Source organism: Lepidochelys kempii, chromosome 7, assembly GCF_965140265.1.
Source record: "Lepidochelys kempii isolate rLepKem1 chromosome 7, rLepKem1.hap2, whole genome shotgun sequence".
In the NCBI taxonomy this organism is placed as follows: Eukaryota; Metazoa; Chordata; order Testudines; family Cheloniidae; genus Lepidochelys; species Lepidochelys kempii.
This window is the reverse complement of record NC_133262.1, coordinates 74,625,909-74,632,142: the sequence shown is the minus strand read 5'-3', so window position 1 is coordinate 74,632,142 and position 6,234 is coordinate 74,625,909.

Sequence of the window (6,234 nt, the reverse complement as noted above, 5' to 3'; positions counted from 1 at the left end):
ATTGTGTCCATTCCCTAGCAACTTAAAATTGTAATTTCCTGGCCACCTTTCCAGGTAATTATTTCTAGTTTTTCAAGCACACAATAGTCCCTTTGAACATATATGGGAAAAGCTTTCAATAAAACCAGAAAGGAGTGTGCCAAACCCCTTGAACCCAGTCGTTAATTGACCAGCATGCTGGGGTCAAGACTCTGTGTAAGGCACACAGTCCTATTTAGCTATGACATCATACTCATATTTAAATAAATTCAGTAGTGGCTTAAATGGTCCCTAGGATGCCGACTGTCTGTTTCAGTTCAGCCCCACCAGATCTATGGCTGCTCTAACCTGTGGGCTGCTCTGCTACCACCTATCCAGTTGTGCCAAATTGACTCCTTTTCTATTGCTGCCAGTCCAGTACTGTAGTGAGCCTTGCAGAGGGGGTCAGTATCTCTGGGTAGACAGAGTCCTTGATCTGTCAAAGAGAGCCCTTTGAATCCTCTCATTTAGTTTAGATTTATCTATCTACTGGACTCCACTACCTGCCAGATCAGCATGAACTACTAACCATACGGTATATAGCTTGCATAATAAATATATAAACTATTATCTTTTATCAGAACATAAACTCCAAATAATGGAGCTCAACATACTACATAAAACTGGGGGTAAGCAAAATTATATTGATGCCTATCAGCTACTTTTTCACTTTTTTTCCTGTGCGGAGGGGAGCAGAGAGTTCCATCCCTTAGTCTAAACCTTCTCAATGTGGAGCCTTCTTTTTTACTGAACCTGCAGAAAAGGAGCTATTTGCTTATTTAGTTATATTTTATATGTTCAAGTTTTCTTATTGTTCTTGGTGATACTTTACGGTGTATAAGAAATCTATATTTGCTGATTTCCATTGGAGATGGATACGTTTCCCGTTTGTAATAAAATAGCTCTCCCTAACCTTCCCAACCACTGGTTTTGGGAGATCTGTGTTTGCCATGATGATCAGACACCAGCTGAGTATGGGGACAAGTTTATGTTGCTATAACTATAAGGGAATCTCTGTAACATACACAACACACCTTTTTGCTTTATAACTGCACAATAGGAAATTGCTTAATCTTTCCCATCCGTGCTATTAGCATGTTTTTTCCCCTAATTTTATTTTCAAGTGATCAGAAATATGATCAGGCAGCCTGCCAGGAGAGGTAAGATAATGAAACTTCTGCAACAGCAGTTAAGGAACAGTATATGCCCCCTTTATAAAAGATTGTTAACGTGGTGAACCAACTAGGTTAGGCTACGCTAACTGTGTGGAGAGACAGAAGCAAATCAAGACAAAAGGGATAATTTTAAATTTTTAGAACTTTATAAGGGAAAACCCCAAAATAGTACCCCTAGCATAAATAATATAGAACATTACAAGATACTTCTTACATATAATACTACACTCTAGGTTACCATCTCATTAACCTTTGTGAGTTTGTACATGCTACTCTTCTTTATTCTGTGCAGATAATTCCAAATGCATTATTATTAACAAGAACAAAATAGATTACTCAACAATATACTGTGTCACTTCAAAGAAGAATCAATTTTTCTCTCTTTGGCTGTAAGTCCAGCTCCACTCTTGCTGTCCTTTTTCTTTGTTTCTCTTTGGCTTTAACTGCTCCTTAATGTCAATATTCCTGTGGCTATAACTTTTCACTAAGTTTATCCACAAGTGTGGTTTCTCCACCTAGTGGGCCTTCACTTGTCCATTAGGCACCTTTGAACCTAAATGTTCAGACAGTCATTCTCTCTGTTCATATATTTTAGACCCTTTGTGGGTGGGCTTCTCATTTCTTCTTTTCGGGATCTGTTTTCATCTAACACAGCTTTTTGATCAATTCTCTTTTTCACCAATTATATTTCCTTTCAGGTTTTTTTCTTGATAGTCTCTCTCTGGTATGTCTGAAGGTTTTATTTCCCTCTACTTCCCTTCTCTACTAGTGTCTGCTCACACACCCAGGTATGGATTTTTTCTGGTTCTCCTGAACTGAAACCTTTCCTATTTTCCTTTGTTCCTCCTTCTCACTCCCCAGGCCCTATTTTTATTCTCTGGTTCTTTTATTTTATCACTTCTCCTCCTACCCAGGCTCCAGTTTATCCACTCAGCATCTCATTTTTTCACCTTCTCTCACAGCTTTTTTTCCAACTGCCACTTTGGGTGGATTCTGAGTCCCTCCCCAGCTTGAGCTGCCCTCTCATTTGCTCTTTCTCTCCCCAGGACAGCATTCTATATTGCTGCATCACAGCTGCAGCAGGTGCTATTGCCAGGGTCCGGGTTACTACACTAACTCTGAATGGATAAAGTAGACTCAGTATATGGATGGGTGGATGAAGGAAGGGTAGGAGAGAGAGCAGACGGATAGAGAGATACAAAAGAAATGTAAAATAAAAATCCCATTTAGCCTATGCATGAAATGGGGAAACATACATACCCCACACACTGCTGAATCCTGAACTGATGTAAATAGGCATAGCTGGCTCATTTTTCATAGGAACTGTGATCAGATAAAATCATGGATTACATACAGTGGATGGCTTTCCGTGTCTGTTCCCTGGTTCATTTTTATGGAGAACAATTAGTTCTGTTTATATTTTATGAAACTGCAATATTGTCCTTCCCATGTCTGTGCAAACTTCCTATATCCTTGAGCTCTACCACATGATGTTTCAAAAGATTATCTTTGCAAAAGAATGACACCTAGACACACTGGAGCTATTTTAATCCCATCAAGGTCATTATCACAGACTTTTTAAAAAGCATTTCTTTTCTATTTAACTATCCTATTTATAGTCTGAGTTTATCTACAGATTTCACATTCAATAAATGTAAAGCTTGTTCTGATAAGCCAGGGTGCATGAGTTGTTTCTCCCCCTGAACTTGCTTATAACATTTTGCTTCCATTGAGAATACAGCTAATGTAACAGAATAATATTTTTAGAGTGTTTAAAATGTGTAGCTAAGACATTGTGGCAGAAAGGGGACATTGATGAAGGGTTGGCTACATGTTTTAGACACTTAAAGGTGATACCAGTGTGCTAAGATCTCTCTGCTACTATATTTGTAACTAATTAAAAAGGACAAACAGTAAATGGGAAAGAAATCAGGAAAATGTAGGTTATATTAAACAGACAAAAATCAAAATAGCAATAGCACACTTTTGATCGAGGCACTAAGCAATTTATTTCATTAAGTAGAGACACCTGAGGGGGATTAAACATTGCTAAAGAGGTCGGCTGAGCACAGAATTTGTCAAGGGAATTTCTATACAGCCTTTCACACCTCTTGGTCACAGATTTTAATCCAGCCGTAGGCCTTGACCGAGCAATCTGATCCGAGCAGTCAGACCACCACACTAAAACAATGACTTCAGTGAGACACCTTGTAGGAACACGGGTTCATCTGCATGGACCAGACTGCATGATAGGACTTAAGTAATAACCTAAAGTTATTACCATTTAACAGCACTTTGGTGGCAAAGCAGAAGCTATCCTCCCTCCATTGCTAGCGGAAAATCGTCCACTTCACCTGCAAAAAATCGAACATTCCAAATGTCATTACAGATCACAAGGCCTGAAATGGCCAAAATGCTCTGTCCTCTGTGGAGGTTGAATCTCTGTGTCAAAGCTGAAGCGCAGTGGGGCTGAGAAGTTTGCACTGCTACCTGTTCTGTGGCTATACGGAGAGCTTTATCTTTATTTGTACCACCCGGCCATCAAAAATAGGGCTGCAATTGTGAATGATCTCCAGCGGCCAATAAACTTTCCAATAATCATAAAGTAAGCTGGGCGATGTGAATACAACTGCACAGAGAGAAGAGGGATAATTCAACACTGGCTGACAGAGATTGATCACTTTAGATAAGCTATTACCAGCAGGAGAGTGGGGTGGGAGGAGGTATTGTTTCATGATCTCTGTATATAATGTCTTCTGCAGTTTCCACAGTATGCATCCGATGAAGTGAGCTGTAGCTCACGAAAGCTTATGCTCAAATAAATTGGTTAATCTCTAAGGTGCCACAAGTACTCCTTTTCTTTTTGTGAATACAGACTAACACGGCTGTTACTCTGAAACCTTCCTAAGAATGGTTTTGTTAAATACCCTGTCAGCATTTCACTTCAATGTATGTTGAGGGGCTTCCAGTTTCACTAGTTCAGCTGATCATAACTGAATCAGTAATGCATGGGAAGAGAGACTACCAACCCCGAATTCCAACTGGAAACTTATTGGGAACCAGAGGAGATCCCAGAAAACTGGTGTTATGTATGTCTGGGGGAGTTCCACTTAATACAGAACAGTTGCATTCTACATGCGTGGTCATAAGTAAAACTGGGTGAAATTTTTAGTGCAAACCATTGTTTTCCCCAAGAAATGCAGATTTGGGCTGATTGAAACCGTTTCTAAATTTGAGTCATTTACAGCTAATAGTTTTGGTAGAATTTAAAAAAAAACTGGAACTGTTGAAAAGGTACATTTCTGGAACACAACATTTAAACTTTTCAATTCTGAAAGATGATTCTTGTCAGAATTTCACTCCTTTTTCTTTATAACATATTATAGAACATTTTAAAACCTCAAAAATAAAACAAAATATTTTGTTTGATGCAAAACTAATTTTTGTTTGTTTGCTTGTTTTGTTTTACCAGAAAAAATTATTATTTTTTTTTGTTTCCAGTCAACCTTAATTTTTTTTCCCATTTTGTGGGGGGAGTGGGAGGCTTGGCCATCAATAAAAAAAAATTAGTTCTTCACACAGCTCTAGTCTTAAGTCAAGGTACCACATAGGGTTCAGTAAAGTGATCTAATCTTAAGGTGATAGAAGCATGTTTAATGGATTTTATTCCCTATGAATACCCTGAATTGACTAGTCTTTAAATCTAAGCTACTCCAATTCATATTTCTCAGAGGCATTTGGCTAAGTGATACCGTATTCACAAGGGTAGGAATGACCACAGTTTCTTTGTACCCCTGAATATATGTGAATCCACCTGTTGTCTCTTCCTTAGCTTGTAAGCTCTTTGAGGCAGGACATTGCCTAGCACAATTGGAGTTCTGGTCTATGACTGGGGTTTCTACATGCTATGGTAATACAAATAAATAATAAGCTAGCGAGATCCCTTTGCTGGAGTTGAGGTCAGTCTTACTAGAGCCATTTTATTTACATTCAACTCCACTGAATTCAAAATCTCAGAAATGGCACATGTAGGTTTTCTGACAAGCAGTTGACTGTTAATATGACAGTTCCAAACCACTCTGTGTACAAGCTGACCTAATTCTGACCTGGCAAGTAACAGTTAAAGAAAAACAAATCTATGCTTGCAATGGCTTATCATTAACTGACTGACGTGCTGAATATTTTTGTTTCATTTAAAAAAAAAACACAAAACAAGCATTGTGAAATGTCATTACTCATACCAAAATAAAGAAAAAAAATCTATGAGTGACAGGGTGTGATTATTTCCTCTCAGCACACCAAACTAGTATTTAGAAAAAAGGACTTCAGAGAGAATCAGCCTCTTGGTTCAAAACCAAGCTACATAGCACTGGCTAGATTGCTCTCCAGAGATGGTGTAAAATTGTTCCCTGCTCAGAGTCTATAGAGAGTAGTGCTAATCGGTGGGTGGGGCTTCCAGGGCTTGGAAAAGGATAAAAATAAAATCAAAACAATGGGCTTGATTCCTCTTCTCATTTGCTCAGGGGTCAGTGGAGGTGTACTGATGTAAATCTAGCAAGAGAGGAGAATACGGCCCATTAATAGTTTTAAAAACAAATTTTTATTCTCCCTGACCCTCAGTGTACCTATGTAGCACCTCTAAATTTGGCCCCATGAGCTTTACCTTAACAGCATGGACCAAATTCAGTCCTGTGCTAAAAGGATGTAATAACTCCTACTGAAGTCAACGTGAACTGCAGCCATTTACTCCAGAACCTGACTCTGCTCTCACTCACACCAGTGTAAATTTGCCGAGGTCAATCAAGTTGATTCTCAGTCTAATAACATATTCAGTATTCTGGATACTGGCCAATGCACCTTGAGTGTAATTTATGCTTTACTTTCCGTTGTCCCCATCCCCAACCCTCCGGGGCCTTAGCATACAAATATCTGGAGCCCAGTACATTCTGATCACACACCCTGCCTCTAGTTCCTTTGTTCCAGCGGCTGGGTATGAGGTGGACATATGGCTGTCTGAAAAGCTCCATGCCAACTGGGGAGC